Source organism: Apteryx mantelli, chromosome 2 (genome assembly GCF_036417845.1).
Source record: "Apteryx mantelli isolate bAptMan1 chromosome 2, bAptMan1.hap1, whole genome shotgun sequence".
In the NCBI taxonomy this organism is placed as follows: Eukaryota; Metazoa; Chordata; class Aves; order Apterygiformes; family Apterygidae; genus Apteryx; species Apteryx mantelli.
Genome location: NC_089979.1, coordinates 24483004 through 24502971, shown reverse-complemented (window position 1 = coordinate 24502971; position 19968 = coordinate 24483004).

Below are 19968 nucleotides of genomic sequence, written 5' to 3'. Positions count from 1 at the left end.
TTACAAATAACCCCACAATAGAGCTGGACAAATACTAGAAAGCATTTGTGAACTATTGCTAGGGAATCTGTGAACAGAAGAGTGAGGCTCTAAAAAGCACTTCTAACAAGGATATTGGAAGGTCACAAATGTAACTTTTCAAAACAGAACCTGATAAACTGAGAAAGCAGTTATAATAAGCAGTTGCCAGTGACCTCAAGGAGACTCAGCCTGGTAACCTAGCAAGGTCTCTTCCAATTCTCTGTCACCACACTTAAATCCACTTCGTTTAAGTGTGTTTTAGCCTTTTTATTTGCTCTTTCATAAACACTTGTGCCAAAAGGTTTCTGTTTGCACAAATATGTGGGGAATGGTTGTTCTGGGCATGCACATGTGTGTTCATGTGTGAAGTTACTTGCACAGATGGCTCTGTGCGCCAAGCCAGATGTCCTCTTCTGTTAAAGTTCCAATTATCCTGAAAGAGAGCAGAAATAAGAAGTTCCGTATTACTTAGGAGAACAGCAACTGACTTTGAAAAATAAAATAGCAAATAGTCCCTCAAAATAAAATAAGAAAATTCATAAATTACTGGTAAACCAAAATAGTGCCATCCTTTGCTCCTGATGCGAGCAGTTGTGAGGCCTGCCCATAGCATCATCTCTGCAGTGAAAGAAGGGGGCAGCAGTTTGGTGGCACCTGGCTTGCCTTGTATGGGTATGTTATCTCTGTTACATCCATAAACAAAGAAGATTTTGGCAAATCTTGTCAAAGATGGTCATAGTTGCACATACACAAGACAAGTGGGGTAGCACCACCTGCTTGCGCTGTGCCTCTCGGCCTCCCCATCCATGCCAAAGCTCCTCCGCTCTCTCAGGGATCCCTGTGCCACACCAGCATCTTATTCACAAGCCTTTGGCCAGCAAACACAGGCCAGCAGTCAAAATCTGTTAGTGAATAATTCCTGTCAGAACAAAGGGTGTTGCTCTCCGGGCAAACTGTGCTGAAGAGCCTGCTAAGACTCCCTCTCCTCCTGTATCAGACAGGGCTGCAAATCAGAGGAAGATGCTAATCCAACAAACAAATATTTATACAATATCATTGACCGTTTCAGCCAAGGGTCACTGTGGAAAAAAACAACACAGTAAATTTTTATAAGCATCGCTTATTTGTGTCCTTTTCTTTAGAAATTGCAACACGTTCACTTTCTAAACAATTTTCAAGAAGGGTGAGGTATGAAGCAGAAAAAATACACATTTTGCAATTATAATTCATCTCCATTTTAGCTGGAGGAAGCAGATTTGCAGATACATTTTCATCCAAGCTGGCCTCTGTTAATGGTTCCATCTTTTTCTATCTTGCCTGAGTAACCAAATACAGATCACAAAAAAAAGGGAATATGCTATTATTACTTTCTTCTTTCTGGCAGCAGTAGGGATCTCTGTTTATTGTTTGTTTTAGATAATATAATCCAATATAATGATGTTTTTTCTTACCCATCTGTTTGCTGGCTTCTGTCTCCTCAGAACATGTTACCCTCAATCAACATATTCTGGGTTTGACTGCTGAGACAGCATTCATAAGGATCTTTTTTTGAATTGTCTAGAAATCTATACCTAGAGCTTTGAACCAAAAATGTGAATAGACCCTCTCCCATTCTTTTTTTTGGCACCTGCAATGTGGAGGGTGAATCTAGTTCAGTAGGTGGTCAGTCCATCACTCAAATGCTGCCCCTGTAAATGGGGCAGGATGTTTTTCTGGCTCCTCAGCGGTGCCCTTGCATTGTCACCACAGATTCTGCAGCTGCCACATGATTTTCCATGCCTTTCATCCAAACAATTTATTTCTAGTGAATATTTTCATTCTCACTGTTTTCATTTGTAACAGAGCTGACTATCTATCATCACACTCATTTGTCCTGCCCAGGGGTCCAAGCTAAGATAGGTCTCTGGAACAGATACTATAAAACTTAGAGTAGTCACTCTCTTTGCACTGAAGAACAGATAACCTGTGCAGAAGAAATTCAGTCTTTCATTCTCATACTCCACAGGGGGAAATCAAGACCTTCAGGCTGGGTTTTATCATACCAGTCATTAGCTATCTCAAAGTGTGAAGTCTGGTCTAAGCCAGCGCCTTAGGCTCCTTTGACAGCCAACAGGCAGAGGCAGGTATCTCCCAAGAGCAAGTCATGGCTCCAGTTTTAGACAGCTGTTCAGGGATGACATAAGTTTCTCCCTGGAAGTAGCTGTCTCTCTTCATTGCCTAGAGAATGCTACATGGCTACCTTTTAGACAGGTAAAAGTGGGTGCGAGGAATATTGCCCCTTGTGGCTTGCCTGCACCTGAATGAGAGTCATGCACAAAAGGTGAGAATGACGCAGAGGGACCCCGGTGTGAGCTGGTGTTTCACTTGCTAGACCCCGTAATCCAACTCATCAGTCATTCTGCACCCTCAGGCAGATGTGGGGCACCCATGCAGGCAAATGTGGGGCAGTGACTGTAGCCTTGTGAAAAGAAAGACACATAGTGGAACTTGCAAAGTCAGGCTTATCCAAGTACATCTGACTTTTGTTGATTGTTCTACACAGATTTTTAAAAAGAAATTCTCCACTAGATGCTTTTTCCCAATTACCCTAAATTGTTAAAACCATAAAAGAAAAGTCTCTGTCAATCTGGAAACCATAAATCTTGATGCTGGAACACTAATCAGGTTTGCAAACACCCTCCTAAATAGCACTTAATTTGAATTATGTATACTAGCTGCAGCTGTGTTCAAATCAGAATGACAAACACAGTTCCATCATACTGGAACATGACTGCAGCTTCACAGTTTTTTCACTGAACTAATGGGTCATTTCTAATTGCTGTGTTAGCAGAAATCCGCTACTGACAGCACTGTTTGGAAATGCAAGCAAGACATAGTCTGTAACAGCACTTTATGTGAAAACAAAGTATGGTCTCCTAGTCATGACCATTGGAAAATATTTTGAATAACCGAGGCCTGATCTGCTTTGGTTTCCATACAGATTGTTTGGACAGACCTTTGAAACATTGGACATAGTCTCTACCCTGACCTATGGGCCAGATTTAAGTTGGAGGCGTTTTTTTTGGCACAGCAGATTTTCCCTTCTAATTCCAGGGCTGAATTTGACCTTATGCACTTGCAGGGGAGAAGCTCAGTGTCTGAACATCATCTATCTTAGCTCTCATTGGTATTACCTAGTAACAAAAATCAAGTAATGAGGGAGTAAGGTTTATCTGTCCATACTAAAACCTATGGCACATATCACTCAATCAAGGCAAGCAGTGGTTACCTCAAATCATACTACCTGAGTAAAAAATCTTACAATTAACGCAGGTACAGTTCCCCATTTCTTCATCTATTTTCAGTCTTCTATTCCTCTGGTCTGACTTAGAAGTGAAGGACCTTCTGAGACTGCAGAGACTCCTATTGATTGGAAATAAGGCACCAGAAATTCCATCCCTGATATTTATCAAATTTCCCAGCCACCTAGAACAGGGACGGGGCAGATTTACCCCGATATAGTAAAACTGCATCCACTCAAGGATGCCATTAGTAATTCTGTAAATTGTCACCTGTACAATAGGTCTGCTTATTCTCCACTGTATTACAGTACCCTTGACTGTACTAAACATGCCACATAGCTAGAATGTGATATATCCTAAAGGAGTTCACATCTGTTTGTGTATGTGTATTATTCAAAATATGTCAATGGAAAATAGTCGAAGCACACCTTTGATGTTACTTCTTTCATGTATTCTAAAACTAAGTTAAAAATAACCTTATCTGCAGTTACTCTTACTGAACTTTCAAGCATTTTTAAAGGCTGTTTCCCTGGTATGTTGATTCAAAAATTGAAGGAAAGATTATTTTTCTTAAACTAAATAAAATTTCAAATCAAACATTTTTAACAACCTCTTCTTAATTTCTGGACCATAAGTGTTGAAAGATAACACTCCTTCCGCAACTCCACTGACATCACAACTCTCCAAATGATAAAAGACATCCCATTCATTTTTCTAATCTGCTGTGATGCTGTCCAGTCTTGATCAACTCAATGAATTTCTAGCTCAGATTGCAGTAAGCCCTCCTGCATATCACCGGATCATTTCAGAACTGTAAACAAAAACCCCAAAATATACTCATGGTGCAGCTGGGCTTGTGGCCAAACTTCAATGTGCTATTACTTTCATTCGACTCTTATTGGCATGAACAGATTCACATCTTCAGGCAGGAAAGCATCCCAGCAGTGGTTTCTTTACTCTTGATTTGTATGCATGCCTCTGACTCGTGCTGTGACTGCCACAGCCAAAAGGAGAACCAGATCTCCTTTTCACTCAGCCTTGCATAAATAAAAATACCATTAAGCACTATTTAAAATATGTTACATTTAACAAATCGGCATGAAATCTTTCACAATTTATTGTACTTGGCAATATTAATAAATGTGGTCTATATTTCACAAATCAAGAACATGTTTGCTGGAGGTGTGTGCACTTGAAATCACTTCTACCCAGAATTCTGCTCCTATTTCCATCAGGAAGCGTTTTCCCCTGTTTTACTGCATACATGCCTATGGGAGTGACTACAGGATATATTTTAGTCAAACAATATATTTTCTCTCCTCCCGCCAGATGGGAAATGCTTTTTCTTCATTGAAAATATCATCTTGTATTGATTATCAATCACAATAAATAAGTTATAAGAGCCTGAACTGGTTCCTTTACTTTAAAAAAGGAATTCAGAAGACAGAACAATGCGAAAATTAAATATTGCAAAATGCTTTGCCCTTTACTGTGAAAAGCTTTGGGCTTAAATCACTAATGTCATCCTCTTTAAACCTTTATGTGCAATAAGATGTTACTGATCTTTTACTTTCTTAATTTTACAGGTACATTTTAAAAAGCTGTCACAAATCACAGAGCTTTATAACTTCCAGATGTTCTGGTAAGTGCAGAGAGATGCATCAATCTATGACCCACTGATATCCAAAATGCAGCATTTGCTTGATACATATCTACCCCATAAAAAGAACTATGGAACTACTGTTTTCTATCTATGCATAATGCCACAGCCTACACGTATAAATCAACAAAAGGAGGGAGCATGCAAGTCATGGATTTTTGTCAAGGTTAGCTGGAGCCCAGCCTTTCTACAACTTCTCTGAGCGCCTCCTGAGTCAGCCCCAGACAAACTTTCCTTGCAACAGTGAATCGTGCAGCTTCCTTGACTCTCAGATGGGAGGTATTTGGCTAGACTGTCCTTTATCATCTCTGAGCCACCAGTAGCCCGAATCAATAGCTGTCCTGGGGCAGACTTTGCCTTTCAAGGGAGAGATGAAAACAGACATGACAAGCATGGCGGCAGGATCTCCTGGGACACTGGAGTCTTTGGCTCAGCCAGCCAAACTAAACCACGGGAGAGTGGATCTGCAGAAATATTTCCACTGGTTTCAACAGACTTTGGAGAAGACCTTATCATTAACCCACACTTCTAAATCAACATAAAATAAATGAGAGGCTTTGTGCAAACTGTACTGGTGGAAGATCTGTTTTTCAAATGCAGTGTAAAATTCAGGGGCTGATCCTCAAACTCCCTTGCTGGAATAATCTGTAGCTCCTTGGAAGTAAATTTCTCTTCTGTAACATGGAGGCGTTGCCTCTTGTTGCTCCGACCTAGGCCAGCCCATTTACAGTGTCTTTTCATCCAGACGCCAGCTGGAGATTTATAACACAATTTATAAATCAAGATGTTAGATTACGTTATTGCATTTAAGTATTTTAAATGTTATCTGTTACCCTGAGAGGGCATTTTATGTTCTTTGTTAAAACTGTCATGGCTCATTTTTCTAAATTTGTAGGTTTAAAACTAAGCCAACTGTTACACTTGCTCCTGAAGGGTATGTTAAACAGGTTTCACTATATACCTTGTCCTTTCTGTTATGTATTAAAATTCTCCCCCTCCTTTCTTTACTGATAACATTGCAAATGTGATATGATGAATCTCTTGTCAGGAGGTTGTCATTCTTTTCAGTTTCGTATTTTTCAAATGAAAAATTATTGGAGATCAGATTATGTATCCACAGGCACATGCCCTTCTTCCTCTGTGCTTCTTTATAGCAAGGCTGATTTTGACCAGTTGATTTCAAGGCAGCAGCAAACTTGCATGTGTTCGTATTTAGATCCCAAGTGTTTTTTTTTTATTGTTCTGCCTTTGCATTCTCTTCCGTATCTTACTTTCAAACAGTGAACAATACAAAATAAAACATTCTAATTCACCTGGTTTCGTTTATAATCATTGATACAGAAAAGAACAAAGAATATTTATTGTAAAGATTTAAACATTTTTGTCATCCTAAGTTTTTTTAGACTTGAAAAAGATAATCTTATATCATCTTTGCTCCTGTATCACACCTCATTGCTGTAAGTAAAGGCTGAGGTAAAGGTAGATAGAATGTTTTAATAGTCACTAACTTCTGAAATGAAATGAAATTTGACTGAGGAAAAAGTTGAGTCCAGGAAATATGTCCACAGTGAAATATATGGACATATGGAATGACTGAACATTCTTCCCAGACAAGCTAACATTAAGGACTATTCTGTTCAGATTGTGGACAAAATCCAAGAATTTTGTTACATTCAGGTATGTACTTAAGTGGCATCTTGGCCAGATTTAAGGAGTTCCTTTGACGTGGTTCTGTGCAGTCAGGCCCACGCTGAAGTGGAGGAATAATGTTTCACCTTGACTGCTTGCTCTCTGAAATACACCATCACCCAGCAACGAGCACTCCTAGCTCATCTTCCAGGAGCTCCCCACTAAGAAGTACTGTGTGCTATACTAGATAAGGGCAAGAATTTCAGGGATTTTTTTCAAATGATTAAAGAGGTTGCATCACTGCTAATACATCATCTGTAACACAGAGCTCTCTGCCAAGGAAAATCCCACACAAACACATAAAGGCAACAAGCAAAGCAGCAGACATGAGCAAACCCAGAATTCCTGAATGCCTGTGTTAGGCTGCTACTATTGCCTACAACACAGCCTGCACATGAAAGGCCCTGCACATTGATCCATACGTTACTTAGATGTCTAAGCTGCTTGCCCACAAATCTTCAAGGCTAGGTAGTGTATAGCCCAGGATGGCTGGGAAGAAGAGAAACAGCAGTCACAAATGCCATTTCCCTAACCCTAGCCACGATGTGCTCAATTTAAGAACAGGGGAAGGGAAACTTGAGGAACCTTTTTGAAGATTCATTCTGGTGGGTACTGGTACCAGTTTACTTACTAGAAGAGTAAGTATGGTAAGACAGAAGGCACCTTCAGGGATTGTATGTGACACTATATGTCTAATAATCAAGGAGTCCATGTCGAGATCCACCAAAGTCATCTAGGGTAAATATGGTCTGGCAGTCTAGTACAATGTTTAAAGAGTTCGTCCAGTAAGTGGGAGCCTGAGGTTTAATTCCCTCTTCAGCTGGAAGAAGGCAACATTCAGACCTCCTCCCTCTCCTTGCAGGCACTCACCTTCCCTTGTACCAGCACTGTGCTGATGGGCAGGAGAGGACTGAGCTCCATGTGCTGAAGAGAGGGAGTGACTGAGAGCATGAGTCCTCAGTCTCACCTGCTGGGCATGCAGGTGGGAGGAGGGAGCCCTGGTGCTCTCTGCTCCCAAGGGACCTGCTGTGTGTTAATGTAGAGCAGGATTGAGAAATGGGTCTAGGGGAAGGCCTAGAAACCAAGACTAATCTGATCAGCATGAGAGTCCCACACAATGCATAGCGAATTGTTTTCTGCACAATGTCCCAGCTTCCACAGGAGAGAGAGAGAGTCCACACAAACACAGGGGCACACAGACGTCTCTACCCTGCTAGGCAAACTCATAAGCCTGGAAAAGACTTCAAGAGGCACTGTAGTCCAGTACATGGCTCCTAGACATGACCAAGTATATATCTTTATCATCCTGATGGATGTTGGTCTGACCTGTTCTTAAATCTCCCCTCATCAAGGGGCTCTCTGTAGCCTTCCCAAGCACTTTATTACCAGGCTTCATTACCTTACTGATAGAAAGATTTTATTGTACTCTTTAAGCAAAATCTTTCTCACTGCAGCTTAAGCCCATTACTTATCATTCCAACCATAATGGACATAAAGAAGAAATTATTCTCTTCTAGTCTGCAGCAGCCTTTTTTATCTTCAGTGTTTGCTACCATATTCTTGTCTCAAGTTTTCCTTCTTTAGGCTAAGTAACTTCAACTCATTCAGTCTTCCTGCACTGTCCTGTTTTCCAGACCCCAGTCATTCTCCAGTTGTACAACTTCCAGTTGATTCACATGTCTCTTGAAGCATGACACCACAGCTGGAGGCAGCAGTTCAGCAGAGGCTTTGCCAAAGCTGAGAAGAACAGAAAGAGTACTTAGTCTGGTAGTATCATGACCATTTGTGCATCTGGGTGCAGCAGTGGCTCTTCATAACAGCATGGTACACAAACTGAGTGCATGATCCACTGGCAAGGAGTGTGCAATCCACCACAACCTAAGGTTCTTTCCTCCAGAAAAGCTATCAAGCCCAGTTGCTTCCCAGCTCTTCCAGCAGTTGGTTGCTCCTATTTCATGAAGGCATTTTATAACATCTGATGCTTTAAAGCACCTTATAGTACTACCTGTTTCATAGCATCCTACTTTCTTTTCAGACTAAATCTCCAATTAGTGAAGATCTTTTTGAATGTCCTCCAGTGTATACAAAGTCCCTTCAAGTCAGGTGACAACATGTTTTGGAAGCATTTCACAGCAGCCCAATCTTACCAGTGGATGCCAGCAGGGAGCAGACCACAGCTCACACTGCAGAAGTTGTTGTGAGGTGCTCACTCTGGTCCAGGGGACAGAGAACCTCCGTCCCTCCAGAAGCACCTTTCTGAATCTGCAGTGCTACAGTATCAGCTTCCCCTCAGATACCGTAAGCAAAACTCCAGTGCAGGGGTTAAACCTCGTTGACTGCAGTGGGTAGAGCTCACATAAAGCAAAATTTTGTTTAAGCAAAAGTCTGTACCTTTCCCTTTTCAAGTTTCTATTAGAATTATTAAGCCAGGGGAATTCAAGTCAGGAAAAGAAGAATTAAAAATTTGCATACTTTGCTCCCCATGGCCAGTGTGTACTCAGTTGTTCTTAAAATGTCCTAAAAAGTCTGGAAAAGCCAGAAAGGGCTTGAAGCAGAATATGAGCGGTTCTGCTTTGTGTGCTGGGATTGAGGCAGTAGGAGCATTGCAGAGAAAGCATGAAAAACACAGAGAACATAGATTATCTCTGAAGTCAGAACGCTCCAGACTATGCAGTAACAAAACGTATATCTGATAATTTCACAAAAAAATGTTAGCCAAAACCTTTATAACATTTTCTCTTTAGTCTCTTATTTGCCTTCTCAAAATATTTTAAAAGCAATCGTGGTCATTTTTATAATAGAAAGCAACAGACTAAGAGATTGATGAGGCTGTTACCTGAGATTTACCTCATGTGATCGTGATTCATCAAGCTTCTTTGTTTAAGCTGGAGAGTATCTTTCCATATTCAGTTATTCCAAAATTTGTGTTCAGCACTGAAAGCTTGAATGCTAGCACTACTTCAATCAGAACTATGAGGAGTTGCTTAGAGTTCAACAGAAGTGTCCGCTGGAGGTTTTCTTTTGTATGGATTCTGCCATTAAGCAACAGAATCTGCTGAATTTCAAATTCGGAATTTGTCTCAACACGGGACAGAAGCAGTCTTTTGCATCTTGTCATTACTATTTTGAAAATCAGGACTAACTCCAATGAGGTCAATAGGGTTAAATGGGGACCTAGTATAACTAAGGGGAGAATCATCCTCAGCTTGTCTTTTTTTGATAGCAAAAAGAAATTTTGGATTATTTCCCAGTGAAAAAAATCTAAATTCAATTTTTTTTACTTTTGTATTTGACTTGCAAATAACTTGAACAATTATTTTACCTCCCTTTTTATTCTACCACAGTTATTTAGGTAATTATTCCCCATTATTCCAAAACTTAAAACTAACCTTTCATAAGATATTACTACATCATTTCACTATCTCACAATACCAAACTTTTCCAAACTTCTGTTCTATGACTTAATCACTTTAGAGTGGTTCTTCAACAAATTAGTGAAAATATTTCACAATTTTATTTAGAGAAATAGATAGGCAGAAATGAGAAAAACCCATTTCAGCTAGAATATAGGCTGAAAAAACCTCTAAGCTCTAAATAAAATAAAGTACTTCATGACAACAAAATACATTTATACTATACTATCTTAGTTTGCATTCATAAATATATATTATAAATATACAGTTCTGATCCCAGTCCTGCCACAGTATATTCAAGCATTCACATGTTCCCGTATACCATGCAAATTAGAAGACATTAGTTCTGTAAAATTTAATTTGAAATCATTCTTAACCTTTGTGGTTATCAAACATCCTTGGTTATCCAACATCCTATATGAGTCTGTGCAATCAGATATTAGTAACATCTTGGCCTAAAACTAACTTAGTAGCAGTGATTCCGATACTGATGTCTTTCTACTTAACTCACCATAATTTGCTGTTGTATGTGACATGCTTTAGATCTTAACCTCAGCTGGTCTCTTGCTTCCTTCTGAACTGTTACTTAGTGATTTCTTGCTTTCAGAGGGGTGTATCTGGGGCTACTGATTTTAGACTACATCATAAAACCCATAAGTCTGAAAACAGATGGTACATTTATGATCACTGAAAGGACAAAACCATCAAGGTCATATGAAACAAATCCTAAAAACTGTCTCCCAGACTATTGCATTTTGCCTTGAATCCATGAAGTTACAGGTTTACAGCTAACATGGCTGAAACTTGATTGAGAATTTGGACCTGAACGCAGCCATCCATATTGTTGCAGATTTGACACGTGTGTGCAATCATATGCAGCCCCCTCATATCTCCAATAGCAAATTCTGTAGCAGTATTATTGTAACCATACACAGTTACATAGAATATCTGGAACCCAACCAGCAGCCAGATTTGAGGGATCATCCATAAAAGTTTCACATAGCTAAAGAGATCAGTCAACCTACTCTTAATAAATTTAACTTTTTCACAGATTCTCTGGTCAGTTTCATGGTCTAAGGCTCTCTTTAAAGAGACATATACACTTATATGCATGTATGCAGGACACCTGGAAAACATCCAAACCCTTCCTTAGAGCAGTCAGACACAAATTTCTGGATATATTTAGCAAGATCTTTGTGCTTTGGTAATGATATTACTCACAGCACTGAAGATTTATCTGGTGTAGCAGTGGGCTCAGTACAATTTCAGAACTGCAAATATGTCATAAGATAAGCATGTCAGAGGCTGTGGGTATGTCAGGTAATTTGACTCATACACCCATCTTTGTTCTGGCATCTGCCCACTTGTGATATACACAAATGATATAGCCTAGGGAGTGCTGAAGATCTGACTGTTACTGGTACCTGTTAAAGCGAGATATAAAACGGTAAATATTAAGTATCTACCTGCTTGATTTGAAGAAGTCAGGCAGTATATTTCTGGCAGGATGAAACACTATCTGAGGAGGTACATGACAGCTGTATTTGATACATGACTAAATGCTGACATATAAGTTAAAACATTACAGGTTTGTTTTACTGTATAGTATCTAGCAAAAAGATGTTTCGTAGTGGTAGGGGAAAATACACATTAGGAATAATCTCAGTCTGAAAGAGAATACCTTTTGTGACCAAGAGCTCAGCTCAAAGAGTTATCACAGGTAGCCTGCTGTGAGCTTTGATGTGGAGGGGAAAAACAAGGAAACAGAAGACAGTCAGTGACCCGGCATTAAGTGTAATGTTGAAGGTTATCACTCAACCGGACTGAACAATATGACAGAGAGGCTTGCAAATGGAGGAAGTTTAAGGTTTTCTGAAACGCAAACCTTGATATGGGTCCAAATGTTGCAATAACCTGCATTATTTGTTGAATATCTATATCAACTGGAACATACTGCAAATCATCATGAACTGAGCTTCAGAACCTGAGTTGCCCATATTTTTCAGTCTAGGAGAACTTTGTCAAAATGAACATCTCTAAAGCTGAGTTGGTAGGACATTTGCACGTGTGGGTCAAGCTCTTTTAAAATATGCTTGTTGCTTTTTTGTGTCCTTGTTCCAGAACTGAGGATAGTCTCCAGGGTCTTTTGGGGGTGGATAGTCTATAACTGTTATTATAAAAAGATATTTCAGTGCTGCACCATACTGTAAGAGGAGAGCAAAAAGCCAGGTCTGGCCCATGAGTGGCAGAAGTTGCTACTCACAATTGGAACCGCAGTCTTCAGATTTAAAAAGTTAGATACGGTTCACATATATCCATATTCAACAGTTTTACATTTGCAGGCCTACTCCTTCCTGGAACAGGGAGCAGAAATGGCAGGGTAAAGCAGGCAAGGCTGGTTTCTCATTATTTCCATCCTGATTAGAAGCACTGAATTCTAGAGTTTTGAGAGAAACTCCATGTAGTCTTTCATTATTTTTTGGTCTGGTGTTCTGCTGAGCTCCCAGGTTCCAGGCAAGGCAAGAAGTGCTTTGGCAAACTCTAAACATGAGAAGAAGTGACATAATCAAGTATTTCGGTCAATTCTCTTACTAGGTATCTGTATTTCTAGGTTTGCCCATTCGTACTGGATTCCTCACCATGTTTTCTTGAACTGAAATGGAAAAGACATCGTGTCTTAAAGGAAAAACCATCTGGAGGTCATCAAAATGTTATAACACCAATAAAGTTTAATAATAAATAATAAATAATAAATGTCATTACCTAACTGAATGATAGCTGCAAGCTGATTGATGCTTTCAGTTTCTGATGTCTACTGAATCAACTAAACTAATTTCTAATGTATTTTTCTTTGTCAGATTCAGTTTCCTGATTATTTCTCCAAATTGATCATGAAGTCACACCCCTTCCCCCTTTTTTTGGCATTTGATTTCCATCTTTAGTCATGAAAGAGTGAAACGTAAGGCTTGCTTGAATCTGGGATCAGGAGAGGAGAACATCTAACCCAGCTCCACTCTAGCTGAAACCAAAATGCATAGCTCGTTGGAACGGAAAAAGTGTCAATGTATAAGTTACTGTGTGGTCATTCAAGCTGAGTTAATGAAACTAAAACCATTAGTACTTCCGAAATACTTTAGGATAAAAATCTATATAAATCTAATCTTTTAGGTCCTTAAACGATATAGAGTACATGGTTTATGTCTTTTTTCTTTAGGTTTTTAAGGGTTTTTTTTAGGTCTTTTACGTTTTTAAGCCATAAAGAAGATACAGATTAAATTAAGCAGGAAAAAAAAAAAGAATTTGAAGGAGTAAACACAGGAGGTAATTTAATCTCCACTTCTTAGTACTCTGAGTTAAATAGCGAGTATACTATGGAAGCTGTGTCTTGTGCAAGCTGGAAGGCAGCTTTCAAAAGTGTTAACCTAAAATTGTTTCGCCAGTATTTGAACTGAAGTCTTGCTGGTGGCTATGAGCAATTTCTTGCTCTAGTTGATATATTTAGGCCTCTTGTAACCAAGGAGATTACATCTGGAATGTACAGAAATTGGTATTAATATTTGGCAGTCAAGGCTGTACTTCATAATCAGGATGAGAACCACTCCAAAGTGAATAACCTTGCAGAAGGCAACTTTGTGTGTGCCCAGGATGTGTGCAAAGATACAGAGGCTGCCAGCAATTTACTGAAAGCTTTCCCGGTTTTGGTTTCTAGATCTCTACATGTGGGTAGTTCATCCTAAGCAAAAGGTATGCACAGAAGACCTGCAGTCACACTCAGAGCACAGAGCACATGATGGCACGGTGTGATAAAACCTACCACAGGAACATGTGCTAGATGGCACTTCCTACAGATTGCTCTGGTTCCAGCCCTGGCACACGGCACTGAGAAAAGCAATCTGGCTGCTCCAAGTGGCTGAATATTTTGTCCTCTTTCTTCTTAAACTGACATTGCAGCACCACAAGGGAGGAAGAGGGTGAGAAACAAACTGCGCAGCAGAGATGCACCTGAATTTATCAGTTTATTTTTCAAAGCAAACCACCATAAGATTCTTACACCACAATGTCCACCACAGCTAACTCTAAACATCTGTCCCCAAACACAGTCCATCACCATGTGTGAGACATTTGGTTGTCCAGGACAGGATCCAAACCATCTCCAAGCACCATCAGTCCTTCACCACACTCCTTACCTGCTCTTTTCCATGCTCAGCTGTCCTGACAGAAATCCTAACTGCATCTGCAAGCTCAGCCTTCTCTCAACAGCATCAGCTACCCTATCCTTTTTCCAAACACTGAAGCTCTTCAGGGTCCAGTAATTAATTTAGCTTTACAACATCTTTTCCTTGTTTCCCTAAACCCAAACACCAACAGCTTTAACTGTAACCCCACAGGTTCCTGCCTATTCAAGGGACTGGAGGGCCTTACTGGGCTGTGAATTAATCAGCCTCTTAAGGTTCAGCTTAGGGCTAGGATTTGGCAGAATATGGCTATGTCTACAGCTGGATCTCTCCAGATCCACTGAGCTCCACTGAGGTGAGTTTCAAAGGGGTTGATGTGGGTGATTTTTGTTAATCAAAGTGTGCTATGTAACAGGTTGTGTCTAGGGTTTATGAAAACATGATCTGAAGAACTGAACTTTTGCTATTCCAAGAGTATTCATAAGCCTCATTTCAGGCCTGGAGTCTGAAGTGGTCAGTGTGATTCACCAGAGTATTGCTAGAGCTCACTGGGCCTGGTTATGGTTAGGATTAGGGTTAAAATAGAGTTTGAGACGTTAAGGACCAAAGAGTTACTTTTCCTGAAAGATCGCACAAGGCTGCTGCCGACAGAGGTAGCCTGGGATCACTGGCCTGTGACTGAGCCAAGGGGGAGGACAGGTGTTCCTGGCAGTGTGGGCTGTGGAGATAGGGCTACTGCTGCATCTCACATCTACCTGCAGGATCCGGCTAGCCCTAGCCTCAACCACCAGCTCTTCGCCAGCCAGAAACAAACTACTACCCAGTTGCCCCTGCTGAGGTAAGTCCTCATCCTAGCCTTGAAGAGTTGCCATGGTCCAACAATTGATTTAGTATATCAGACCCTGATGTTCAGAACCTAAATCCTATCCTAACCCTAATTGCTAATGGTGCCCATCAGCTTGTATGTAACATCCCTATGGTTACAACATGGTTATGGTTGCAGACCCACCATGGCGTGTGAGAAAGCACTAGTGATGCAGGTTGAACCCCATCAGTCTGAGGAGGAGAGTGAACACAGTTCTGGGTGGTTGCTCTCACACTAGAACAGAAACACCTCCTCTGGCTGTGACTAAAAGGAAAGCATCCCCCCCCCCTTTTTTCAGTGTGGAGTATAATCCGAGCGGCATGTGCTAGGAGTACCGGAAAAGCGATGATTTGTTCAGGCCACATAGCTTCAGCTGGTGAGAGAACATCCAATTATTAACCCAGGCCAGAAGAAAGTACCAATCTCCTCTGACTAAGCTGCCCAGATATATGCAGCAGCAAAGCTCTAGTGAGCTAGAAAACTTTACATTTTTAAATACAATTGTTTAACTCTTCTGTCCTGGTGAAATTTTGGGTGCCCAGGTCCTTAGCAGGGTATATAGCCCAATTTTTTGTGTGTAGATGTGCTGATTTTTTTCTTGATGTGATTTGTTGAATTATACTGTTCTGTGTTTACAATGATTTCACTGACCACAGCCATATCCATAAAAACATCTGAAGCCAAACACTAACACACTTTCAGCACAAGTACTTGTCTTTAATTTTCTGGTCCTTCAAATTGTCTTAACTGCTATTCACCTGCTTAAAAGAGTTTACTGCTATTTACAGTGAAGATGGGATGCTTTTTAATTTAGATAGACAATCTTGCACCAGGAAAAGCAGCGACTGATAAAAAACAAACAGTTCTGGAATAACCCAGAGACAAAAGTTCCTTTGAATAAACTACTCCTTTAATATTTATGAATAACAAATACAGCCACTGAAATAATTTTGTGAATGACTCATGTTCAGAAAAAGACCAAAACTCATTGGACATTTTATTCATAACAAATAATTTAACTAGCTCTGAAAATATTTTGGGTGTTTTTCCTTACAGGGGAAAAAAACTATCATCTCACCAAAATGAACTTGTTAACAGGGAAAAAAAGCCCAAGGACTGGCTCGTAACCCTGCAATCCAGTCCAAATAAGGACAGTATGCGGCGCACTATTGCAGGAGCAGAGCATTGACCGGACTGTGCCTGACAATCTGATACTTCCCTTCTGAAGCGTGGGAGAGAAAAATCACTTGGCTGGCGTACCGCCACTCCCAGTCTGCCCCAGTGCTGGCTGGAGCGCTGGGGTGAAGCCAGCAAGCTCTGTAGCCACCTCAACTCTCTGACAAGCTCTGGCGACACAAGTCACCCACTCACCTTGGAAGCTGGGGAGCACTTCATGCTCTTACCCTGCGCAGTGCAGACATGCGAGAAATCTCTGCTTGGGTTTGCAAACTTCTTTTCCAAATCTTGAACAATGGGTGGGTTTTGAAAGAATGCACAGTTTTAAGAAATGAAGTGTGTGAACATGTCACACTTTTGTATGTATTCTATGCATTCTTGGTGCCCTGACCCACAGCTAACCTGTTCCTTTTGACAGTTCCTGCCTCACTGTCCGTCTAATGCTTTCTGACTTCCTGAGATTCCCCTGCTGTGTGATACAGCACTAAGTGCATTCCTGAAATCCAAAGAAATTATGTCTGTCCAGCTGGGGTAATGTACTTCCAGTAATCCAAATACACTTATCAGACATGAGCTATTTTTTAATCATTTCATGCTGAGTGACCTTTAATAAATTAGAGCTAAACAAAGCTCCTATAGGTCAATGCATGTACTTCCTCCCCTTAATGTGCTCCAGTCTATAGATAGGTAGAAAAACACTGTAACTTGTTTCCTTGTATGACACAGGTAGAATCAGCCTTACCCTGCTAGGACTGCCTTTGGCATATCTCACCCAGCCCAGAATAAATTAAACGTAGATACCGCCATTCAGATGGAAATAACCTGGAAAAAATGAGCTGGATGTATGCAAGGTGAAATCACTGCTCTCCCAGATCTCCGCAGGAAATTAGTTTCAAGAGCAGAGAACAGAACGGAAGGACAAGGAGATCAGCGTGTGATTGATGGTTGAAGCCATTCATGGAGAAATGTCCAGTTTAATTGTGGACACAGCAGCCTAGGGAGGCAGAAAACAGCAGCCTGTATTTCAAAGGAGAAGCCACGTGCAAAAATGAACTCCTGAACCTCAGTCCACAAACTGCTTAAGAGGAAGAAGGAAACTGAGGCAGGTAAATACATCCAGATAGATGTGATTTAGTTCAAGTTTGTGTGCTTGTTGGGCTACTGAAAGAGCAATCACTTTGTGAATCTTCCAAAAACTCTTCCAAAGTCTCTGCATCTGTTTTCTGTGCAAATCAGGGTAGACTGATCCCCCAAAATAAAGTACTCAGTGTTACCAGCTTGTTGAAGAAAATTACAGTCAGTTGGGCATAAGGTGGGCAGAGTGACTCTGTGCCTTGACCTCAGTGCATGCAGACTCACTGGCTGTGTAATTTAAAGTCAGTCTCAGTGTGCACACAGCAAAAAGTCCCAGCTCACAGCATGTGTAATCTGGAGGCTGGGGTCTCCAAGGATGTGAAAAAGCCTGGTTTCACTGCACGTAGTGTCGGCCTAGGTACAGATGATGGAAAGTCTTCTGAGCATTTGCGCACTGACCATATTTCTCCAACCACTCCAGCAGCAGATGTGCACAAATTGTGCACAGATTGCCTTCTCTCAGAAGCCTCTCCAGCTGGGGTCAGGGCCCAAGCCCTATCCACAACTTGCCGTGTCACTGGCACCCGCAATACTTAGCAGAACATGCAATGATTTGCTCCAAGCTGATGCTACTGTGTTGATTGCCTTGTCATACCAGGCTCAAGAGATAAATAGCCCTTAATAGGGTAGGATAGAAATGATTTAGGCTACAACACTGAAAAAAGGAAATCAGAGGCTCACAGTTCATTCCTAGCTCTCCAATGAGCTGTGGGATCCCAAGTAAGATACACTTGGAGCAAATGGGATGCAAATTCCCAGTATATTAGTTACAAGGGAACTGATTCATTTACATTATATAAAATGAAAAGCAACATATCAATGCTAAGAGTCAGCTGAATGCTTTCGACAGTACAGTACAAATACAGTTTCAATCTGTAGTTAGTCCATGAAGAAGGACTCCTTGCCCATACAAAGCAAATTACAGGATTGGGGCCAAAACCAGCAAAATTCTTCCCGAGCACTGAAAACATGAGTGATCTTTGTAACATAATACTTAGCACAAGCCACCATATATCTTGTTTCTGCCACATTCAGGAGAAAACACTTCACAAGATATTTACCATTTATACATTTTTAGTGATACTATGTACATCTGGGAAGTCCAGAAGCCTTTACAAACCATACACAGGCTTTGCAGTTAAAAAAGAGTTTTTACAACTGTGCTAAAATAACTTATCTATGCTAGCTTGAATGCTGCAAGTTTCATGTCCATTGCTTTGGCATAATTGCGACCAGCATAACTGTACCCCCAAACCAAGCTCCTCCAGCAGGCATTTCTAGCTCGGACTGATGAGTGAGACCCCCAGCTATAATGTCCTGTAGCTGTCGCTGATCCAGGGCTGATATTTCTCTGTTCTAGACCAGTGTAATTAGGGGCAGGAGGATAAAAAGGGAAACTCTGTATTTAAAAAGGAAAGAAGGAAACCGTCTGTGACAGGTTTTTTTTTTCTCTGAACACTGGCTGTTTGAAAGTTGCTCAGAGTTTCGGAATGCTAGAAGTTGTCCCAGCAGAAATGGATTACTGGGCAGAGAACAAGTGAGGAGGTCAAAAGGCGAAAAATAAATGCAATCTATCACATGGCTATGCCATTTATCAGCTGGTTAGAGAAATTAAAGAAATCACAAGGATATCATTGCTTTCCATAGGATGACCCTACCACTCTGGGATAGCTAGTTAAACTTGTGTAGAAGGACAGTGAACTAGACCCAGATAGTTTGCTTCATCTGGCAGGCTCCTGTTTGGGGAGTAAACATATGTCAATAGGTTTAACATGATCAATCCTCGCAGTAAAGGGCTGGAGAGATTTCATACCCAGGCTGGGAAATTTCCACGGCAGTTTTACAATTCAGAAAATATACATATCACACACACACATACTCAGTAAGCACAGAAGATTAGCATTGGAACTGACAACTTGTAAGCCAAGTTTTAGCCTTATTTGATTCAAAACAGCTGAGTGATAAATTAAAATAAAAACAAATGCCAGCAGCTCCTTCGCACTAGTGGGATTGGTGGGTGCTCCTGTCATGCGAGCCCGGTGAATACATATTGTTGTAATTGGCCGAGTGGAAGTGGTAGAACAAACATGACTCTTCCAAGGCAGTGTTGGCACTGACAATAATTGTTAACAGATTCAGTTTCCTATTCACCTCTTTTTTACCTTATGGCTCCTTCTTAACTTATCAGCAGATTTTATTTTTGAGTTATTAGAAATTGCATCCTTCTTTTATTGATTCTTGCAAGTTGCCAGCCAGCCACTAATTGCTTCCAGCTCTGGCATTTTGAAATTACTGATTTCCTTTCAGATATTTTAATCATTAGTATATCTTCCTCCCCATTCCTCCACCCCCTTTTGACTTTCTTTGGCTTGAGATTTTCTCAGAGGAACATCAGCTTAGTTAACCCTCGTTGTTCTAGCCAAATGCTGCTCTCATTCCTACAGCAAAGGGTTAGTCAAGAACTGCTGATAAATATAAATCCTCATCTAACTCATCTCCCAGCACAAGTACTCTGAATACAAAGACTATGAATTTGAACATCTGATTCCTGTGC